Source organism: Mandrillus leucophaeus, unplaced genomic scaffold, assembly GCF_000951045.1.
Source record: "Mandrillus leucophaeus isolate KB7577 unplaced genomic scaffold, Mleu.le_1.0 Scaffold211, whole genome shotgun sequence".
In the NCBI taxonomy this organism is placed as follows: domain Eukaryota; kingdom Metazoa; phylum Chordata; class Mammalia; order Primates; family Cercopithecidae; genus Mandrillus; species Mandrillus leucophaeus.
Genome location: NW_012102155.1, coordinates 2,203,214 through 2,227,051, shown reverse-complemented (window position 1 = coordinate 2,227,051; position 23,838 = coordinate 2,203,214). Strand labels below are relative to the sequence as shown.

At 41.5% G+C, this 23,838-nt stretch overlaps 1 long non-coding RNA gene across 1 annotated transcript in view; it reads right to left on the bottom strand.

Moving 5' to 3' along the window:
• Positions 1 to 12,259: 12,259 nt before the first annotated feature.
• Positions 12,260 to 23,838, bottom strand: part of LOC105539917 — a 307,648-nt gene continuing 296,069 nt past the window's right edge. The window contains exon 4 of the long non-coding RNA XR_001006124.1: positions 12,260 to 13,083. This is a non-coding gene — a long non-coding RNA (uncharacterized LOC105539917). The remainder of the gene's footprint in view (positions 13,084 to 23,838) is intronic.

The window sequence follows — 23,838 nt, the reverse complement described above, 5'->3', positions numbered from 1 at the left end:
TGTATGGTCGAAATTATCAAGCACCTTTCTTACATAAAATCAAGTAGTTTTCCTAGATACATATCTATGAAAATTTAGTTGTAAAAATTATACCATTAATAATTATATACAGCATTCAATTAAAGCAAGAATATATATTCTGCCCTTCTACACTGTAATGAAAGACAGGAACATTTTTAGTCACTTGTTTATACTCTCACAGTTCTTTTTCAGTAGTCACTCTGTAAAAATTTGCTGAATGAGTCAATATTCCAAAAGATAAAAATTCAGATACATTAAATAAGTGCCATTCTCACTAATTTTGAATACTCTTCAACGTTGCTTAACCTAATTTAGATCTCTTACCTGCTCAGATTTGAGTTGAAGACTCCACTTTATCCTAAATATATATTGTTTCTTCCTTAAATTAGAATATCATCTGAGGACATTTACACAGCACCAGGATTTTAACCCTTTCACAAGTGTCAAAGCCAGAATCTGGCACATAGTAGGTACTGAAAACATGTTTGTCTTTGCAGCCTTCATTGTAACTGTTACTTCTCTAGGCAAGAATATCTTGTTTTTTAAGTGTCTTGAGGAATCTGTGCTCTTGTTACTTAATTACCCAGGCTCTCTCCCTTACTCCCAGTGTGAAAAGGAAGGATGATTGAATCCATATTTCCATTGGATTGAATCCACGTTTCCACTGAATGAAAAGATATTTAAAACCTGCAGTATTTTCCATTAATAGAATAAACTCCCAAAGCAGAGGGGAAAAAAATTATCTTCTCGAAGAAAACACACAGGCATACACACATGCACACACACAAACACACACACACACCACACTCCTTACAAGAGGTATTTCCATATCCTGAGTGTTTACATTTCATTTCTCATGTTAAAATAGACACTAAAAATAAGTTGTGTCAAACAACGCTTAGCATTGCAAAACCAAGTGCCCTACAACTTAGTTTTTAGAAATCTATCTAAATGGAAATTAATGAGATCTCAAAGAGAAATTAAAATCAATTTTACCTAAGCATTCTTGTTCGTATTTTCTTGAGAGTTCTTAGTTTCAGAATTAGATACCCTTATAGATTTTTCACAAAGTTGTCTAAATTTACATACAGCTAAATTTTCTCACGTAGACCATATTGACCAGCAACGAAGAGGTCGGGGAACTGGGTTGGTAATGGCACCCCATTCTCCTCTCCATGGACTGTTTGTTTGCTATTCTATTTAGCTACTGGGTATTCCCCCATTAAATAAATTAGCAGACAAAAACGACTTTGCTGTATCTGACAAAGCAGTAACACGCATTTATTTGATCTGCTAATCCCAAAGCTAAAGTGTGAATGTAGTGGGTTTTCAATCAAATCCTCAATATGCTGAGCAGCCGGCCCAGGACATGCAATTCTTTGAGTCACACAGGCCTGCCTTGATTTGCAGCTACTGCCTCAATTTCACAGAACCATAGAATTTTAGAGCTGGAAGAGACCTTAGAATATTTGTGACTTGACCTCCTAGCCACTTTAAAACCATTGCTCGAAAACATTGTACTTGGTTAACTTTTCTATTGCTACATCCTTACGTTCGTTACACCAAATGAAACAAAGCTCTGTTCTAGATGCTTTTATGGGGAAGCTTGTTAAAGGGTTGTTTGGAAAGTTTGGGTGAATTTTTGAGCCTTTTACAAACACTGACCAAGAAATTATTTTCTGCAAGTGAGGAAGCTCAGAGGAGAGGAAGAAGGAAAGGAAACCAATCTTTGTTGAGTACCTAATAGGTTCCAGATGACTGACTTAAACAGCATCTCTTTTGATGTAAGCCTTCAAAGATAACTATTTTCTCCATGTGAAGAAACTGAGACCCAAAGAGTTTAAACGTGACTTGCTCAACATCTCAGTCAGTGAGCAATAAAGCTGAGATTTAAACCCAGGGCTACCAGACTGCAGCTAAGGCTAATGTTCCTTTTATTATACTACACTGTTTCCCTTGTTTTATTGAAATATCTAAATAGAAAACACCATGGGCCTCCACATAGCTGTATAGGCTTGGTCGACACTTTTCTTGAGGTGAATCTTCAAAGCAACTTGTTCAAATATCTAAAGAAAAGGGGCTCATATTTTCTTGTATTTGGCTTCTTGTATTTGGCTACTATCAAAAATCATAGCTTAGCTTGGCCTATCTTTAAACATTCTCAGAACACTTACATTGGCCTACAATTGGGCAAAGGCATGTAACACAAAGTCTATTTTATAATAAAGTGTTGCAGATCTCATGCAGTTTATTGAATATTATACTAAAAGTGAAAAACAGATTGGATGTATAGGTATTCAAAGTACAGTTTCTATTATATTTCTAATGCATATTGCTTTTGCACCATGATAAAGTTGAAAAATCCTTAAGTCAAATTATCGTAAGTCAGGGACCATCTGCAGTTGAATAGCACTGCCTTGTATGGTGGTTCCTTTGCATCAGAAAACAGTGTTTACCCATTTAGAAGCTGTCTAATGTTGTTCTAGACCCTACCTGAAAATTCTAGGAGTACAAGAAACAAGACCAGCCAAAGGTAGATGCTGAGTTTCCACAGAGGTTTCTGATAATGAGGCCTTCTCACATGTAGGCAAGTTGATGGCTGGAGAGCTTTCTGGCAACACAGAAATAGGTTTTTTACTGATGTTCAAGATGGCTCCGAAATCAGTACCATCAACACAGTCTGGTCATTCCTCCACTCCAATTTATACTTAGACAAAGAAAGAGAGTGACATCTTTCCCCTTACCCCAATCTGCCAGAAAGAAAAGGAAAAGAAAAGAAAAGAAAAAAAGACAAAGTTAGTTAATGGGATCTCTCCTTTCTGGACCCAGAATCCAGAAACAAACAATAAATATCTTCACGTTCTCTTATAGTACTCTGCAAAACTGATGATTACTTGCAATTTTATTTGGATCAGATTCTACCTCATTTCTTTTTGACCCATTTCCACCTCAAATTGGCACAAACACTATTACAAGGTTCAGTACAGAAAGCTGCTTGGAAAATGTAAAGTGAAGTCAGTCTAGATATTGAAAACACCCAGCCAGTCTCCAAATTTATATTGAAAATCAAAAGTTGGTTGTAAGGTTGAAGTCATTGAGTATGAATTCTGTTCCAATAGTCATTGTCAAATAGGCACTTAATCACCGCATTTCTTCAAGCTTACCACTTGGCTGAGATAAAGTCATACGAGAACTAAGATAAAGTTCTTACCAGCTAGGGCTCTGCAATACTCACAATAGATCGTGCTCTATCAATGAAAAATAATGGTTGTTACCAAGAATAGGGCTTCTTGTTTATTTATCTTTTTATCTTCTCATTCTTTGACACCTCCCTTTTCTGCCCTATTTAAGTCCCTTGCTCACCCTGGGCTGCCTCCTCCCTGGCTTAGCACCACCTGACTCTGGACCACTCCAAACCCTCATCTTTGCCCACATGCCAGGTTTAGTTCTGCCTACCCGTGGAAAGATGAACATCTTCCCTTTTCATCCAGTGAGAGAGTACAGTGGACACTTAGCTATCTCTGCTTCTGGGATTCAGTACTCACTATCTGTGAAGGGGTGACCCTTTTACTAAGACAGGTAACTCACTTTACTCAGGATTACTGACTTTTCTTCAATCCTTTTAACTCCTTTCTCAATACATCCAACTGAAGTCAGATCACATGATTTAAAAACCTGGGACGTGTAGCTGGTAAGCGGTAATCTATTTTTCATCACCCTTTGGAAGTGTTTCTTGTTGATGGTTTTCACTCTGTGACCCAAATAATAAGCATTCCTCTTAGGCAACGGCTGAAACAAGCTGAGGAGATTCTGTGCTCACACAGTAGCAGGCATGGTCTTAATCAGAAAATATTCAGCTTATGTTTTTAGTTAGCTACAGAAGATGAAGTTGAGAAATTCAAGAAATATGTTGAATGCCAGATAAGAAAAACCATTAATTAGGGGGAGAGAGAGAGTTTCTTTTTAAACATTCTTGCTAAATCATTTTGACTGTGAAATAAAAGCAGACCACTAGAATATGGAAATATTCAAATTTGTGGTTTTATTAGGGTATATTTAGATTTTTCAAACAGTAGGCTATTTTTTCAAAGTTCTTGACTCAACAAAATAGGAATGCACTTGGCCAACCACTTTTTCCTTCTCCAATTTAGACCCATTTGTGTTACAAATGGAAATTTAATCTGTACATTTATGATTCATTTGTGCTTAACTTGTCAAAATGTTAAGAGCTGTTTGAAATAAAAGAAGTCTTTGGATTTTGATGCTTACGTAAGTTTTTTCTCCTCAGACTCAGAAAGCTGTGCTTCTGCAGAGAATCAACAATCTTATACCCTATAGGCATATACATCATATATGAGAAATTGCAAAGCTCAAGTAGATCACAGATCTTTTGCTCTTACTTTGAATTTCAATCTACAGGTGTACATATTCAAGTCTTAAATTTAATTTTTAATTAAATTAAAAATTAATAAATTTAATTTTTTTCAAGCAAATCATGTAAATAGTGATTTTTCTTATATGAAATTCCTAACTTATTATTTTCCCTGCAGGATCACTGTGCAATGTTGTTCAAGTTGTGTACTACACAAATCTGGGAACCATCATTCTGAAAAACAGCACAATCATTCATAGTGTGTCTGTTTTCTTGCATTCTTAACTCTTGTTTTCTTCAACTCAAATTCAGGCAAGAGCATCATCTAAGAATATCACCAAACTGCAATATCTTATTGACTAGACCAAAATTTTTATCTTGATTTGCCAAATTTGCAAGAACTCACAGGGTCTTCACCATATTATTCTACCTTGCTTAGTGCCTGGTAAATTTATAATCAGGCTTTGGGTGTAATTCAGTTAATTATTAGATTTTTCTTTGGAGAAGTTCCTTTACCTCTTGGAATCTTTATGTCTCCAGAAGAAAAATCTGGATAACTTTATCTACCTCAGAGAACATCAGTTGTGTGGAGTTAGCCAAGATGCCGAGGTAGGGTCACCTTAAGTAATCAGTTTGAATGGCCCACAGAGTATGGGATATGGTTTGGATCTGTGTTCCTACCCAAATCTCATGTTGAACTGTAATCCCCAATATTGGAGGTGGGGCCTAGTGGGAGGTGATCGGATCAGGGGAGTGGATTTTCCCTTTGGTACTATGTTGCAATAGTGAGTGATTTTTCATGAGATCTGGTTGTTTAAAAGCATGTAGCACCTCCCAGCTCCCCATTACCAGAAAGGGGTCCCAATCTAGACCCCAAGAGAGGGTTCTCGGATCTCACCCAAGAAGAATTTGGGGCGAGTCCATAGAGTAAAGTGAAAGCAAGTTTACTAAGAAAGTGAAAGTATAAAAGAATCGCTACTCGGTAGGCAGAGCTGTGGCTTGAGTTTCTGGCCTAAGGATACTTAGAGTTATCTCTTGATTATATGCTAAACAAGGGGTGGATTATTCACAAGTTTTCTGGGGAAGGGATGGGCAATTCCCAGAGATTACGGTTCCGCCCCTTTTTAGACCATATATGGTAACTTCCAGATGTTGCCATGGCATCTGTAAACTGTCATGGTGCTAGTGGGAGTGTCTTTTATCAAGCTAATGCATTATAATTAGCATATAATGAGTAGTAAGGATGACCAGAGCTCACTCTCATCACCATCTTGGTTTTGGTGGGTTTTGGCTGGCTTCCGTATTGCAACCCATTTTATCAACAAGGTCTTTATGGACTGTATCTTGTGCCAACCTTCCATCTCATCCTGTGACTAAGAATGCCTAACCTCCCAGGAATGCATCTCAATAAGTCTCAGCCTTATTTTACCCAGTCCCTATTAAAGATGAAGTTGCTCTGGTTCAAACACCTCTGACATCTCACTTTTCATGCTCCTGCTTTGGCCATGTAAGATATGCCTGTTTCTCCTTCTCCTTCCTCCATGACTGTAAGTTTCCTGAAGCCTCCCCAGAAGCAGAAGCCACTATGTTGTCGGTACAGCCTGCAAAACTATAAGTGAATTAAACCTCTTTTCTTTATAAATTACCCAGTCTCAGGTATTTCTTTATAGCAGTGTGAAAATTGGCTAATACAGATTTTGGTTCCAAGGAGTGGGGCATTGTTTTAAAGATACCTGAAAATGTAGAAGCAGTTTTAGAATTGGATAATGGGAAGAGTTTGGAACAGTTTGGAGGGCTCAGTAAACAGGAAGATGAGGGAAAGTTTGGAACTTCCAAGAGACTTCTTAAATTGCTGTGACCAAAATGCTAATAGTGATATGGACAATGAAGTCCAGGCTGAGAAGTTCTCAGATGGAAATGAGAAACTTATTGGGAGCTGAAACAAAGGTCACTTTTGTTATATTTTAGCAAAGAATTTGGAGGCATTGTGACCCTACCCCAAGGATCTGTGAAACTTTGAACTTGAGAGAGATGATTTGGGATATCTGGCAGAAGAAATTTCTGAGCAGCACAGCATTCAGATGTCACCTGACTACTTCTAACAACCTACGCTCATATATATGAGCAAAGGAATTACCTGAAATTAGAACTTATATTTTAAAAAAAGCATAACATACAAGTTTGGAGATTTCGCAGCCTGGCCATATGTTAGAAAAGAAAAGCCCATTTTCAGGGGAGAAATTCGAGCAGGCTGCAGAAATTTGTATAACTAAAGGGAAGGCAAATGCTAATAGCCAAGACAATGGGGGAAAAAGCCTTGAAGCCATTTTAGAGACTTTCATGGCAGCTCCTCCCATCACAGGCCCAGAGGCCTAAGAGGACTGAATGGTTTCCTGGACAGACCCAGGGCCCCATTGCCCTTTGCAGCCTCAGAACACAGCTCCCTGCATCCCAGTTGCTCCAACTCCAGCCATGGTTAAAAGTGGCCAAGGTACAGCTTGGGCCCCTGCTTCAGAGGATGCAAGTCATAAGCCTAGGTGGCTTCCATGTGGTGTTAAGCCTGTGGGTGCACAAAGTGCAAGAGTTGAGGCTTGGGAGCCTCCACCTAGATTTCAGAGGATGTGTGGAAACACCGGAATGTCTAGGCAGAAGCCTGCTGCAAGGGTGGAGCCCTCATGGAAAACCTCTACTAGGTCAGTGGAGAGGAGAAATGTGGGGTTGGGTCCCCCACACAAAGTCCCCACTGGGGCACTTCTTAATGGAGCTATGAGAAAACAGCCACCATCTTCCAGACCCCAGAATGACAGATCCACCAACAGCTTGCACCTTGCACCTGGAGAAGCCACAGGTACTCAATATCAGCCCTTGAGAACAGCCTCAGGGGCTGAACCCTATAAAGCCAAAGGCATAGAGCTGCAGAAGGCTCCAGGAGCCTACGTCTCACACCAGTGTGCCCTGGCTGTGGGGCGTGGAAGTCAAAGGAGATTATTTTTGTGCTTTTAGATTTAACGATTGCCCTGCTGGGTTTGGACTTGAGCGGGCCTGCAGCCCCTTTCTTTTGGCCGATTTCTCCCTTTTGGAATGGGAGTGTTTACCCAAATCTTGTACCCCGATTGTATCTTAGGAGTAACTAACTTGTTTTCAATTTTACAGGCTCATAGGCAGCAGGGACTTGTCTCACATAAAACTTTGAACTGTGGACTTTGGAGTAAGTGATGAAATGAGCTAGGGCTTTGGGGGAACTTAGGGGTAATACATTATTGGGAAAATATGATTGTATTATGAAATGTGAGAAGGACATGAGATTTGGGAGGGGCTGGGGCAGAATGATACGGTTTAGATCTGTGACCCTGCCCAAATCTCATATTGAATTGTAATCCTCCCTATTGCTGGAGGTGGGGCCTAGTGGGAGGTGATTGGATCATGAGGGTGGATTTTCCTCTTGGTACTACATTGCAACGTGAGTGAGTTCTCATGAGATCTAGTTGTTTAAAAGTGTATAGCATCTCCCCTACCCTCTTGCTCCTGCTCTGGCCATGTAAGATGTGCTTGCTTCTCCTTCACCTTCTGCCATGATTATACATTTCCTGAGGCCTCCCCAAAAGCAGAAGCCTCTATGCTTCCTGTACCGACTACAGAACTGTGAGCCCATTAAACCTCTATTATTTATAAATTATCCAGTCTCAGATATTTCTTTATAGTATTGCAAGAATAGACTAATACAGTAAGTCACAGAGAATGAGGAAGGAGTCTGTGCTTGCAACTGTCAGGTAGAAGGAGGGGGTAGGTCAGAAACTCTTTGGAGATGGCCAATTGGTGTAGCAAAACTGGGCTGACTGATGGTGGAATAGAGACTGGTGTTAGGTCAGGGCAAAGTGCTCGAGGACAGGACCAGATACCAGTGAGTAAAATAGGAGCTGTGAATGCTGAGGGGCTGCAGGGCTTTCCTTCCACACGAGACCTAGCTCGCCTTGCTGAACTGGTGGCAGACTTGTTAAAAAGGCTGAATAAGGGGAGACAATTATAAGAGTTAAAGAATATGATGCTTTTAATGTTCCCTGCATAGTCTTGAACTTAACAAGAGATCAACAGATGTTAATTCCCTTTAGCCCTTTGTAGGGCATAGATTCATTTCACTTGGGGTAGGGAGATGAGGGGGGACCATTATGGAGGACCTAATTCATGAACACAATGGGCATATGCTGGGTATTTCGGTCCTCCCTAGGTTGTTTCATTTTGGAATCTGCCTTGCCTCACTTTATCTGGAGGACTCTAGAGGACCTCACAATCATGTGATCCTGCATTGACAACCACAGTAGAAGAAATGTAATCTAAGCTGACCAGCATATCCTTTCTCACTGGATACATATTGGTCTAATAGTGGGCATGATCCAAACAGAGTCACTCAGAGCACTTTTGCAGCAACTAATTGGATGCTGAGAGAGAAAGTATCTCTGCTTCTGAGAGAGGCCCCACCTGTTAGGGTCCAAATTAAAGGAAAGCAAAGTCTGTAGATTTAGAGAAAGACAGATATCACTGGATCCTATTGTGCCTGAAGCCCTAGACTTTTCAGTTATGCAAACAATTCATTCTCTTCTTTTGCTTAAATTAATTTAAATTAGGTATCTCTCCCTTATAATCAATAGATCTAACAACTCTGTAGGGATTATCCTTGGATATTAAACTTTGCCATAGCATATATAAGAAAATATATCATTTCCCTCTTTTCTAAATAGATTTTAATCTAAACTATTTTTAAAAATTCAATTAGGCATTTCTATGCTGTACCATTGAACCAGTTATTGGGATTTTTTAAGAGGCACCCTGGGAACACTCCATATGTTCACCATATAATAATCCTTCTGTCCTGTGGGAAGATGAGGGCACTGGCAAGTATACTCCCAGCCAGTGAGAATATCACCAGGCTGATGTGGGCACAGACCCTGTCTGTTTCCAGAATCCCCAGGTGCCCTGGCAACTGAGGGAGCATGCCGAGTTGAGATTCAATCTTACCACAGGGCAAGAAAGGCTGCAAGTAAGGGTCCAAATGACTTGTCTTTAAAAAGAAGAGCATAGAGGCCTATATCTGGAGCCTGGGCATGGAGTCAGAAAATTGAGAAATTAAAAAGTCAGGGGACAGCAGATTCTATAAGTAGAACAGGAGAGTAGGCATGAGATAAAGCCACATCACTGCTGGACCTATATGCCCTTCAAAGTACAGTGTGGATTAAGGACTATGGAACTAAAAAGCAAGAACAAGGGCAGACATCCATAGGTCATGCATTGTTAACTAGCCTATAATTGCAGTGTAACCACACAAATAGAACACATTCTTATAGAGAGAATGTGCTCATCCATTTACTAATTTTTAACACATATTTTTATTATAATCAATTACATATTACACATTTACCATGTACAGAGTGTGGTGCTAGTAGACGGGATAGAGACAAACATAAGAAGTGGTCTTTGCTTTCCAGGAGCCACCACCTAAGCAGGCTTGTCTAGATATGAGCACAGATAGCTAGCGTGTGAAACATTGTGTGACAATTAGATGTCACTCCCAAAATTGAAACAGCAATGGCTACAAAATTTCTAAGGAGGCAGACATTACTCTTGGGTGATCAGAGGAGACTTCCTCGAAGTTGGGGGATAAAGTGGGTGAGTCACGGTGATGAAGGGAGCCGCATCAGTTTGGAAAGCAGAATGAGCTCTGCCACTTAGTTACATGGCTTTGGCATGTATTTAGCTTCTCTGAATCTCATTTTCCTCCTTTGTAAATGAATAATTCTACTTCAAATATCCAAGGTTAGGGTCAAGATGAAATAAGATCACTTAGGTGTGCCTGAGAATAGGCCAGGAGAGGGGAAGGCGCTGCCCAGTGCCCCTGATACAGCTGAGGGAACACAGCAGGATCCGCATACCACGAGAGGCCTGGGCCATGGCTCTGGACTCAAACAGCTTCAAAGTGGTTCCCAGACGGGCTCAGGAGAGCAAAATGACCTAGAGTGACACAAACAGACCTTGTGAATGGGAGTAAGGGACATCCCAGCAGCTGGTGGGGCAGGAGATCAACAATCCTTCCCATTTCACCTCTAAGTTCTGATAGGATTTACGTGATGCTGAGGACCAGATGCCAAAGCCTCCCTGTCCTCCAACAGCTTCATGCTTGACACCAGCAATATCCCCAAAGAACTTAGATATTCCTCCAAGGAAAATGGGGGCAGAAACCCTGAATTAGCTGAAAACAAGTTCCTGGCACCAGGCAGGGGCTCAAAAATAGGAACCAAGCTATTCAAGAATATGTGGAAGGTAATATTGCTTGGACACTGCAGCTTATGAATTATAATTTTCACTAACTAATTCAACATATATTTGTTCTCTTTTTCTTTTCTCTTTCCCCAACATTTCCAAGAATGGACAATTCTGAATAAAATCCATGAAAGCAGAGAACTATCCAGTACAAATAGCCTTTCACAGGTCTGCCTTTATGGCTGTGAAAATAATTCAAAGAACACATTTCTCCTAATGGCAGGAAAGATGTTTTACTGCCTCATAGAAAGGACATTACATTTTAAAAAAAAATCATTTCTGTATACCTCCATTTATGGCTTCTTATACCAGGGTAGTTGACACAATTGTGAGTCATCTGTGACCAATTTTTGGAAGCTGTGAAAATGGAACCAAGTGTCCACTTATCCACACGTGGAGTATGTGTACTCCAGGGAGGTGGAAATGTCTCTTTCACTGGTGACATTTAAGAAAATGACAGGGACAGCTATCACGCAGTGTGGGTTGGCTGCACAGCCGCCCGAAGGCAGCATCACTGTTGCTGAGAGCAGGGATGGGAGGGCTCCCAGAGCTCGAGGAAATAGGTCCGGGTTGACAGCAGCAGCTGGTTTGCTCTGCCTTCCCCACACCCATCTTCACCCTGACCCTCTTCTGGGCTCCCTGCCCTCACTCCTGTTTCCTCTTGGACTGCAACATCAGCTCCTCTTCCTCCCTTTGACTTCCTCCATTCCTCTCTCAAGTTGCCAGGAACACAAATCCCAAATGCCTCCCTAAAAAAGAAAAACCAAGAAAACTTTCCAGGCTGAGAGGTGGTAGAAACATTAAAAGCCTTACTCTTGATTTTCCCAAATTTAGCTTTGTTAACTCCAGATGCAGAGACTTTGTGTTAGACTGTGGGCAATTTGGAGTCTGCATTAGTTTCCTGAGCTTGATTTAATGAAGGCAGATAAATGCTATTGTAATTCTGAAAATGTCTTCACTCCTTATTTATCTGGTATCATCAAAAATGAACTGATATATATACCAGTTAGTTTTATGGATGATTGATCTTTACCCTCCAAATATAAAAATTTCTTTTGCATCTAAAACGTATTCTGCATTTCCTTCACTTAATGAGCACACCCTATTTAGAATTATCCCCACATTCCTTGGTCATCCAGGGCCACTGCATCAGATTTCAGCAGCTGAATGGTGCTGAACTAAATTTGTGCACTCAAGGAGGATGGGCTGGAAGTCCCCACACTAAATGTATGCAGACCCCTGTGCTGATCTAATTAGCGAGGCATCTGCCTGTCACAGCCCATGCAAGAGAGTTGCACAGACAGAACTACGGCTGGGCCGAGTCAATATCAGGGTTTCTCCCTGATGGTAAGAAACTATGAACCATCGGGGACAGGAGAGCAGGCAGTAGGAGAGTAAAGTCTGGGACAAAACCAGACTAAGGAGCAAAATCAAGAAGGTAAATGCAGGAAGATCCAAAGGACAGATATAGAACCAGGTAAAGGATGGAGGAGGTGAGAGTAACAAAAACCAAGTGCCCATGAAGTCTGGAGATCCATTTGTCTGCAGTCTGCTGCATTGCCTAGACTTTATTATTTATTTATTTATTTATTTATTTATTTATTTTTGAGACAGAGTCTCACTCTGTCACCCAGGCTGGAGTGCAGTGGCGCAATCTCAGCTCACCGCCACCTCTGCCTTCTGGGTTCAAACGATTCTCCTGCCTCAGCCTCCAGAGTAGCTGGGATTACAGGTGTGCAGCACCACACCTGGCTAATTCTTGTTTTGTTTTGTTTTGTTTTTGTTTTTTGTTTTTTGTTTTAGTAGAGATGGGGTGAAACCATGTTGGTCAGGCTGTTCTCAAACTCCTAACCTCAGGTAATCCAAACACCTCGGCCTCCCAAAGTGCTGGGATTACAGGCGTGTGCCACCGCGCCCAGTCATGCATTGCCTAGACTTTATTGGCCCTTCTTGCATGGTCACTTCTGCTCTGGAAGCTTCTTAAAGGGTTCTTATGATTTTGGATGCTGACATTGAGATTGTCTTTATCTTCATCGCAGATCGCTGATTCTCCAAGTTGGGTCCTCTAGCAGTCTCCCTCAGTCCTCACTGCTTCCAACCTGATGCCAGCTGTGCTGGGGAACGAATGAAGGGTGCCAGGAAAACACACACACACACACACACACACACAGGCAAACAACAACACAGGCATCCCAGCTTGTGAATCAGTTGTCCTACTTTCACCTGCACTTTGAATTCAGCATGTCAGATGCTGGCTGGGCTCCAGTGTCCTCTCATACACCATGGTGCGTGTCCTTTGAGAAATTTGTTTTCCCCTCACCACACCAAAGAATATTTCACGTGTTTATCAAGTCACAGCTGTGTTCCAGGTGGTGTTTCTGGAGGGTAAAAGCAAAACAAAATTCATTCTCCACCCTAAAGCTAGAGTGGTATTTTTCCAGTGTTTTAATACAAATCTGATTATGTAACTCCCTTTCAGCAGCATGCCATTGTCCTTAGAATAACGTTCAAAATGCTTTGTTAGTCTCCGCTCACCAGCTAGGCTCAGCCAGCTAACTGTAGGTACCCAGCTCAGGCCCTCAAACCAGCCCTGCCCTCTCCCAACCCTGCCCAGGGCCTTGACACCCACAATTCCCTCTGCCTGATGAGGCAGCTACTCCCATGCCAAAAAACAAAAATTAACAAAAAAAAAGCCTTTAGGTCTCAGCTTAAATGTCAGTTTCTCCAAGAAACCTTTACGGGCCCTTAAAAAGACCAAATCTCTTAATTTGTCCAATCAGGCTCTCGCCCCAGCCCCAAACCCCTCACTCCTGTGATCACTTATTCAATGCTAGACTCTAATCTCCATGAGGATAGTGACAGGGCAGATGAAGGTTTTGTGGTGCCTGCAGCTTCTACAGTGTAGGGAGGAGACTGGTTCTTCAAGAACAATACAAAAATACCTTACTTTGTATATTTTACCAAAAAATATATGATCATGTGAATGCATCTTAAAGCATCTCCCAGAACCTTGGAAGGGGCTGTGCTAGCGAGGGGACCTGAAGCTCAGGTTTCTTCTGTTTCATGAGGAATGCACCTCTGGGTGGGTGGAAACTGTATTTGAATTATTCACCGCTGTGCCCCAAGCACCTGACACATAATTTATTTAAGTGACTATTCTTGAGTAATTTTCTAATCACTGAATAAAGCAAAGTAGAAATTATAAAATCTACATTTGTTGAATATTAAAGTAAAAATTGTAACATCCACATTTATTGAATATTAAACCAGTGTAGATTTACCAATAGAACCACAGTCATGTGTCACTTAACTATGGGAACACATTCTGAGAAATATGTCCTTAGGTGATTTCATTGTTGTGCAAACATCATAGAGTGTACTAACACAAATCTAGATGGTACAGCCAACATCTAGACTATATCGTTTGTAACTCCTAGGTTACAAACCTGTACAGCATGTTACTATACGGAACACTGCAGACAACTATAACACAACAATCGGTATTTGTGTATCCCGACATCTCTACATATAGAAAAGGTACAGTAAAAATACTGTATACAGGATATAAAAATGATAAACCTGTATAGGGCACTTACCATGAATGGAGCTTGCAAGACTTGAAGTTGAATCAGCAAATGAGTGGTGAGTGAATATGATGGCCTAGTATATCACTGTACACTACTGTAGACTTTACAGACACTGCACATTTAGACTAAGCTATATTTACTTTTTTAAATTTCTCTCTTCAATAGTAAATTAGCTTGAGCTCACTGTAACTTTTTACTTTATAAACATCTTTTTTTAACTTTGTCACAGCTTAAAACACAAAGACCTTGTACAGCTGTACAAAAATATTTTCTTTCTATGTATTTTTATTCTATAAGCTCTCTTCTATTTTTTTTAAATTTTTAAAACTTTTTGTTGAAAACTAAGACATAAACACACACGTTAGCTTAGGTCCACACAGGGTCAGGCTTATTAACACGTTGCTAGGTAATAAGAGTCTTTCAATTCCATTATAATCTATGGGACCACCGTGGTATATGCATCATTGACCAAAACATTATTATGTGGCATTACTGTATGTTATCCCACTAAGAATGGAAGAAGCATAAGGGCTCCCTGAGGGTTAGGCAGACCTGGTATGAAAAGAAGAGACTTGATCCTTTATCCCCAGTGAGAGAAGGTTCCTGAATAGGATTGTAAGTGTGCTATGCCTGCCCTGCTTTCAAGCTGATTCTCATCTTTTGTCCTGACTCCAGGTGAAAAAAGTTTGATATTCTGTAATGATGAGTTATTCATTAGGGATTCATGATGAACCTACGTTACTTGTAAAGTTGAGAATATATTTTTCTACGTTCATGTCTCTGGGAGAGGGCCCTGACATTCATCAAATTCTCAAATAATACGAGACCCCAAAACATTAAAAATTACTGCAGATTAGTCCAGGGAGATAACCCAGAGTAATGGAGATGTCCTAACAACTCATAGCAGGCTCATAGCTCAGCTCTACTTCTTAATTAATAAGGATCTTCACAATTTACTTATCCTCTTGTGAGTCTATTCAAATGTGTAATGGGGCAACTACTGCTCATTTCCATGATATCTCAGTCCATTTTGTGCTGCTATAACAAAATCTACAGGCTGGGTAATTTATAATGAACAGAAATGTATTTCTCATACTTCTAGGGGCTGGGAAGACCAAGATAGAGAGACCATCCATCATTTTAAGAGAATTTATTCTACATCGAACTCCTGACCTCAGGTGATCCACCTGCCTCGGCCTCCCAAGGCGCTGGGATTACAGGCAGGAGCCACCGCACCTGGCCTGAAATTTTCATTCTTAATGGAACATCATCATTCTGGGCACACATAGGTCTGATAGTTTCACATTACAAACCAAGATAGAAGGTCTTCCTACTGTGTCATCCTGTGGCACAAGGGCAAACAAAGTGACGGAGAGAGCAAGATGAGGCTAAATTTGGCCTTTTATAATGAATTCACTGCTGTGATAACAGCATTAATCCATTTATGAGGGATCCGCCCCCACAATGCAAACACCTCCCATGAGGTCCCACCTTCCAACATCATGGCCCTGGAGATCAAGTTTCCAACATGAAAACTTTGGGGAACACATTCAAACCATAGGACAAGGTGTCTATAAAAGTACACATATATGCTTATAATATATGTGTGTGTGTGTGTGTGTGTGTGTATACACACACATATTGTCTTGGCCAGTTTCTGTCTCAGAGTGCACACTCAATACATATCTGTTCTCTTCTAAACAAATAGTTCCTCATTGCTCGAGTATAATTTCTGTACTGTAATATAAATGATTTAAGAGTAATGCATTCATTTACCCACCCATGATTTTAAGAGAATGTATTCCACATCTGCTATGTGCCAGATAGTGAGCTGTGCACTGGGAAGGGGATGGAGTAGATCACTAAAATGATTTGAAGAAATGAAAACAAATCACATAAACGGGAAAAAAATAAGAAATAGTTCTGAAAATCTCCCACCTCAATGATTATGTATTCTGTCTTGGAGGTGAGCCTGTTGGCGGTCTACATTATTTCAAAAATATCTGAATAAAAATGGAAAAATACAGTCATGTGGCTTTTTATGCAAAGGACACCCATCATCCAAATGTCTCCGAGTATTCATGTGTTCGGTGTTATGTAGATAACCATTCTGAGGGATTTAAATTTTCTTTCCTTTTTTTTTTTTTTTTTTGAAATGGAGTTTCACTCTTGTTGCCCAGGCTGGAGTGCAATGGCATGATCTCGGCTCACCATAACCTCTGCCTCCCAGGTTCAAGCGATTCTCCTGCCTCAGCCTCCTGAGCAGCTGGGATTACAGGTCTACGCCACCACACCCAGCTAATTTTGCATTTTTAGTAGAGATGGGGTTTCTCCATGTTGGTCAGGCTGGTCTCGAACTCCCGACCTCCGGTGATCTGCCTGCCTCGGCCTCCCAAGGTGCTAGGATTACAGGTGTAAGCCACCGCATCAGGCCTGAAATTTTCATTCTCAATGGAACGTCGTCATTCTGGGCACACATAGGTCTGATAGTTTCATGTTACAAACCAACAAATATCCTGTCTTTGACACAAGCCAAGTGCAACTGGTTCTTGCAAAACAAAACAACAAAAAAAGTAATGAGAAATTGTAAAAATAAACGACTATTAAAACCAACATAAAATTAGTCTGTCTCTCTCTCTCTCTTTCCCTTTCTCACTCACTTTTTCTCTCTCTCTGTCACACACACACACATGCTAACCATCCTGCTGCATCTCCTGCTTCCCCTGACTCCCCACAGCCAATCCCTCCATCATCCCCAGATCAGTGAGGCTTCCCCAAGTACACAAGTGCTGACCAGTGTCCCTCCTACACATCCACACACACTAAGGTTTGCAGATGAAATACAGGATGCCCAGTTAAAGTTGAATTTCAGATAAACAACAAGTAAATTTTTAGTGTATCTAGATATTGCATGGGACACACTCATACTAAAATCATTCTTTGTTTAATCGAAATTTAAATTTCACTGAACATCCTGTATTTTTATTAGCTAAATCTAGTGGCCTCATCTCCATCCCTTCCTGGAAACATAGGCTGTGACCAAATTGTCCCCACTTTCACTCCTCTGGGCCCCAGTGCCATTTCCACCTGGCACATCCCAGTTCCCAGGATGATGCATCTTCTGTGGTACCCACTCCAAATCCTTGCCCTACCAAGCCCTGCCTTTGGAACAGCACCCACTGGAATTCCCACCACCATGTTCTACAGGGCTGTTGCTACTCTTAGCTTTTCCTTGTCAGGCAGCCAGAGCCCTTGGTCACCGGTCTCCTCTCCACCGGTTACTTCTGTATCAATGAAGCCCCCCTCTACCTGGATCCTGTCCTACCTGATGGGACAGTGACAGTACCTGCCCCTCCCTGTGGTGGCCTTGATTCACTACAGAGAAATTTCTATACCTCCCTGATAAATCCCCACCAAGACAGCCACCCACCTATATTCATATTAGCCAAGATAAGGATTGGTTGCATTCATAAGCCAAAATGAACACCAGAAGGCCAAACAATGCAGTCGAAAACTTATTCTTACTTATTTCCTAAGAAGACATATAACTAAATGGAAAAATATCTAATAAGCTAATCAATGAATTAATAGTTGTACAAAACATAATTTATCTCAGAGCCTGCAATTCAACCACATAAGCACTCATAATATCAAAGCTTTTTTATTTCCTCCAAATTTATCAAGGTCTTATTTAATTGCTATAAACACCTAAAGACATGAGCAAATTAACACATAAAATTGCAGATTTTAGCTGATCCATATTCATGAATGTATGTTGTTGTGATCAGGCAAATAATCACCCAAGACATTGATAAATTCGGTAGAAGCAAAAGAAAAACACAGCACGCTGCTAGAATTCTCTGCAGATCACAGAATGGAAGCTTGGATTAGGCCAGCTCTAAGAGACCATTCGTCATAATTATTGTATTCCCGTAATTCTTCCAGGAGAGAGATCAGCACATGTTTAATCAGTAAGCTTTGTAAAAATACTATCCCCAAAACACTGGAATGCTAGATCAGTGCTAAAGAATGTTGGCTTCTTGAAAGGCTAATCCAGGCCCTGTTTCTCAGAATACATCTCACATTTCTTACTGGCATTCTTGCTTCTCTATCTACTGCCACTCAGAAAGGACTGACAGTTTTCCAAGCATTTGTGGGAATCTCAAGTTACACTTATTTTGCGGTCTTCAAAATGAATGTATTTTATTTAGATGGAAATATACATCATGTGTTGGCTCACTCAGAGTGGCTGCAGTGTAGTTATTTTTTAATCCCTGGCCTGCTAACCCTTCTTGTTAGAGCCCATCCATACATAGCTCCTATTCATTAAATTCTTCGCTCTCACCCAAGCAGGCAGTACCCCTGTGAGCTGGAAACTGCATTTAGTCTGAACATGCTGGACTGGTCCCGACAAAAGCATCTGAGTAAATGCCTAAGGCAGACAGTGAAACTGAGAGGGAAAAGCACGGACTGTGACAGGCCCTGCAAACAGCTCTGGAGAAAAGGACATCATTATGCAGCACACACAGAGGAATACTTATTCATTTCAGCTAAGCCCAAAGCAAACCTCAGAATCCTTCTCAACACAATATTTTCGTCAGTCATTTCTCGTTAAACTGCAGCAGGAAGCATTTCAAAGTTGTTCGCCTCCCCTGTTCAGATTGAGGTCAAAAAGGAAGTTGAGCCCCAGAATAGAAAAATAACTATCCCACGAAACAAGTATGTGTTAAGTATTCACTACGTTTCAGAAACTATTGCTTATGTACATTAACTCATTTGTTCTTCACAATAAACCTATGACATAGGAGGTGAATATGTTTGTGCAACTAATACCGTCCCAGTTTGTAACTACTTGCTCAAAGTCACATACAATGAGGTTGAAGGTCAGTATTGAAATATAGGCCTATTTCCCTCTATATCATGTACTCTTAGCCATTGTGCTGACAGCGGGACTAACATTAAATGGGGAGAAATTGACAGCTGCTTATGTTTGTGATTTCAAGGGATAATTAAAAAAAAAAAAAATCCTCTCTGCTCACAACGTCTTCAAGCTCCCCTCCTGACACAGATTTGTTTGCTTTAACAAGAAGAGAACAACTGGTTGAATAAAGAGAGCATGAAATGCTGAGTCTCACAGCTCAGCCACTGCATAGTGCTCTGGCTTTGAGCAAATAACTTAGCCTCTCTGGGGAAGATTGTTATAAGGATATTTGCCCCACAAGATTGTGTGAGCATTAAATGAAATATGTAAAGAAACACATTTTGAAAATGGAACGAGGTGTACAAGCATTAATTACTATTATTAAAACCCAGAATTAAATAAAAGCATAAGAATTCTCCCAGAAGTATTTGCATTGAGAGAACGGTATTTATACTGAGATTGAGTGGAGTTGGGAGGAGAGTGGGAGACGGACACCTAGGGGTCAGTAGGAAGTAGTGTGAACGAGTCTGACAAGGCTGGAGATGGAGAGAGGAGGTGGGGGCTCCTACTTTCCATTTGTAACCAGAAATAGAGATGTGGCTGGAAGCATCACCCTCAGATACACAGGATAGATTTGTGCACTATCTTTGTCAGAAAATTCCCAGGTTATCACACACTTTCTAATTAGCTCTTGTAAAATACAGATGGGATAATTAGAGAGTAGTTATTATCTGAGGAGATGAAGACACAAGCAAGGGATCCTTTAGGAAGTGCTAGGAGTCCGGGAGGGAGCCTGGGCTGAGAACAAGTGTACATACTCCAGTCCTTGGGGCTTGCTCAGTGTAGACCAAGGGATGGAAACTCTGAGTTTCCCACATCCACATGGCTCATTGCCCACTAACCTCAAAGGCAGCCTATGGACTCTCATCTCTCTTTTAAGATAAAGTCAGTGCAATTCTTTTTGTAGGTCAGTCAAGTCCTCTGGAGGTGAGAGGAGTGGCTGCTGTAGCCCAGTGACATTCCATCTCTCTCTGTAGGCACTTCTCACATTCCATGGGGTGCTTTGGTTATTTGGGCACTAACCTAGTACAAGACATGATCATGCAACCCCTTTGAGGGTTTTTTGTATTTGTCTGAATCACTCACAGAGGCTCATTTGGTAGATGCTTCATAAGGTGACTTTAATTGAACCAGATAGGATTGAATTGAACTGAATTGAACTGAATTGGAATCAGTTGAACCGGCTGCCTTTTCTAAACCTGAATCAGGCAAGATGAGAGGAATTCTGTTTTGCTCCAGCCATTGTCTCATACCAGCCTTCTCTTTGTGTGCCTGATCGGTGAATGGAACACTTAGTCTGTCCAGTTTCTAGGTGCCATCTTTGATGCCACTTTTTCTTTTCCATCTTTACCTCCCATCCACCCATTTCCAAATCCTGTTCATTTTTATCCCATGATCACCTTGAGAAACCATTTGCTTCTCTCCATCTTTGCCACTACTGCCCTTGGCCAAGCCATCACCATCTGTCACCTTGATCACTAGTGTAGCCTATTCAGCAATCTCCTACATCTATTCTTGCCCCAACCCCTACTGCAGTCTCTACTCTGAAACTAAAATGATTTTAATTTTTTAAATAGAAAAAGAAAACTAATCACAACACCAGTATTATCATATTGCTCCCCTGGTAAAACCCCTAAAAGTTTCCCATCACCATCACGATAAAGATAAAAGTCCTTGAAGTTGCTTATGAGCATAGCCTGGACCTTCTCTCCTGAACTGCTCATGCTGCTTTCATCACCAGATCATCATTCTCTGGGTTTCACTCAACCATTCTGACCTTCGGCCCATTCCCCAAACACTCTGTGCATCCTCATATTGCGCACGTTGTCCCCTCTGCCTGAAATGTTCTCCATCTGAACTCCCACCTTTCCCCACTTAATTGACCTCAGTAAAGATGGTTTTTGTTCATGCGATATCAGGTATTGCAGCCATCCTGTCTCTTAGAATACTCTTTTCTTTCTTCATCATGCATGTGACAATTTGTAGGATATACATGTGTGATTATTTTTACTGTCATTTTTCCCATGAAGTAATAAGCACTCTGAAAACAGGGACCATGTCTGCTTTTTCACTGTTCTGCTTGCAGAGCTCTATCATGGGTCTGACATATGACACAGAAAAATAGCCACTTGTTATTGAATGATAAGGGAACGGAATCCACTAGCTCTTCAAACTACAGAATGGTGGCCCAGAAAGCAGGGGCATGATGGGTAGATAAAACCCACCCAGCTCTCACTCCACCTCCCCTCCCATATGTAGCTGACTCATATTGCCTCAGAAATTTTGGGTTTACAATTTGCAGTGACATTTCAAAGGTGGGTGACAATGCTAAAGGCCATAGAGGTACGCAGAATAGCTACTGACAAGTTTTTATGATCGTGTGGAGCATTTCAGAATAGTTCATGTTTTATAGGGCAATGTCAAGAACAATTCTTGTCACCCAGTCATTAGAATCCAGATTCTAAGGGTATGTCAGAGGCCCGTCTTTACCCATTGCATCTCCTGGCTTCCATAGGAGGTCAGAAAAGAGGTTACCTATTTCTGTTCAAATGCCTCCTCTGATAAAGAAGAAGCTCACGACATCTGTGCCACTGTGGAACAGCTTCACTTTTAGAAAGTTCTGACTTAGGTTGTGTTGATGTCTGCCTTACTGTAACCACACACACCAGCTATGGTCTGAACATTTGTGAACCTCCAAAATTTATACCTTGAAATCCTAACTCTGAAGGTACTGATATCAGGATGTGAGGCTTTGGGATGGTAATTAGGTTATGAGGGCAGAGCTCTAATGAATGGGCTTAGTGCCCTTATAAAAGAGACCCCAGGGAACTGCCTTGTCCCTTCCACCCTGTAAGAACACACCTAGAAGGCACCATCTATCAAACAGAAAGCAGGCCCTTACCTAATGCCAAATCTGCTGGTGCCTTCATCTTGGGCTTCCCAGTCCCTAGAAATATGAGAAATAAATTTCTGTTGTTGAGCGAGGGGGCGCCCAAGATGACCAAATAGGAACAGCTCTAGCCTCCAGCTCCCAGGGTAAGCAACACAGAATATGGGTGATTTCTGCCTTTTCAACTGAGGTACCAGGTTCACCTCACTGGGGGGTGTCGGACAGTTGGTGCTGGTCAGTGGGTGCAGCCCAACCAGTGAGAGCTGAAGCAGGGCGAGGCATCATCTCACCTGGGAAGCCCAAGGTAGAAAGGAATTCCTTTTCCTAGCCAAGGGAAACTGAGACACACAACACCTGTAAAATCGGGTAACTCCCACACTAATACTGCGCTTTACCAAGGGTCTTAGCAAATGGCACACCAGGACATTATATCCCACACCTGGCTGGGAGGGTCCCACACCCATGGAGCCTCCCTCATTGCTAGCACAGCAGTCTGAGATCTAAATGCAAGGTGGCAGCGAGTTTGGGGGAGGGGCACCCACCATTGCTGAGGCTTAAGTAGGTAAACAAAGCTGCCAGGAAGCTCAAATTGGGTGGAGCCCACCTCAGTTCAAGGAGTCCTGCCTGCCTCTGTAGACTCCACCTCTGGGGACAGGGCATAGCTAAATAAAAAGCAGCAGAAACCTCTGCAGATGTAAATGTCCCTGTCTGACAGCTTTGAAGAGAGCAGTGGATCTCCCAGCATGGAGGCTGAGATCTGAGAATGGACAGACTGCCTGCTCAAGTGGGTCCCTGACCCCTGAGTAGCCTAAATGGGAGACATCCCCCACGAGGTGCGGACTGACACCTCACACCTCACACAGCTGGGTACACACCTCTGAGACGAAGCTTCCAGAGAAAGAATCAGACAGCAACACTTGCTGTTCAGCAATATTCTATGTTCTGCAGCCTCCGCTGCTGATATCCAGGCAAACAGGGTCTAGAGTGGACCTCAAGCAAACTCCAACAGACATGCAGCTGAGGGTCCTGACTGTTAGAAGGGAAACTAACAAACAGAAAGGACACCCACACCAAAACTCCATCAGTACATCACCATCATCAAAGACCAAAGGGAGATAAAACCACAAAGATGGGGAAAAAGCAGTGCAGAAAAGCTGGAAATTCAAAAAATCAGAGCACATCTCCCCTTTCAAAGGAACGTAGTTCATCACCAGCAACGAAACAAAGCTGGATGGAGAATGACTTTGACGAGTTGACAGAAGAAAGCTTCAGTCGATCAAACTTTTCAGAGCTAAAGGAGGAACTACGTACCCAGCACAAAGAAACTAAAAACCTTGAAAAAAGAATGGATGAATGGATAACTAGAATAATCAATGCAGAGAAGACCATAAGAGAACTGATAGAGATGAAAACCATGACACAAGAACTACATGACAAATGCACAAGCTTCAGTAACTGACTTGATCAACTGGAAGAAAGAGTATCAGTGATTGAAGATCAAATGAATAAAATGAAGCGAGAAGAGAAGTGTAGAGAAAAAAGAGGAAAAAGAAGTGAACAAAGCCTCCAAGAAATACGGGATTATGTGAAAAGACCAAATCTACGTCTGATTGGTGTGCCTGAAAGGGATGGGGAAGATGGAACCAAGTTGGAAAACACCAGGATATTATCCAGG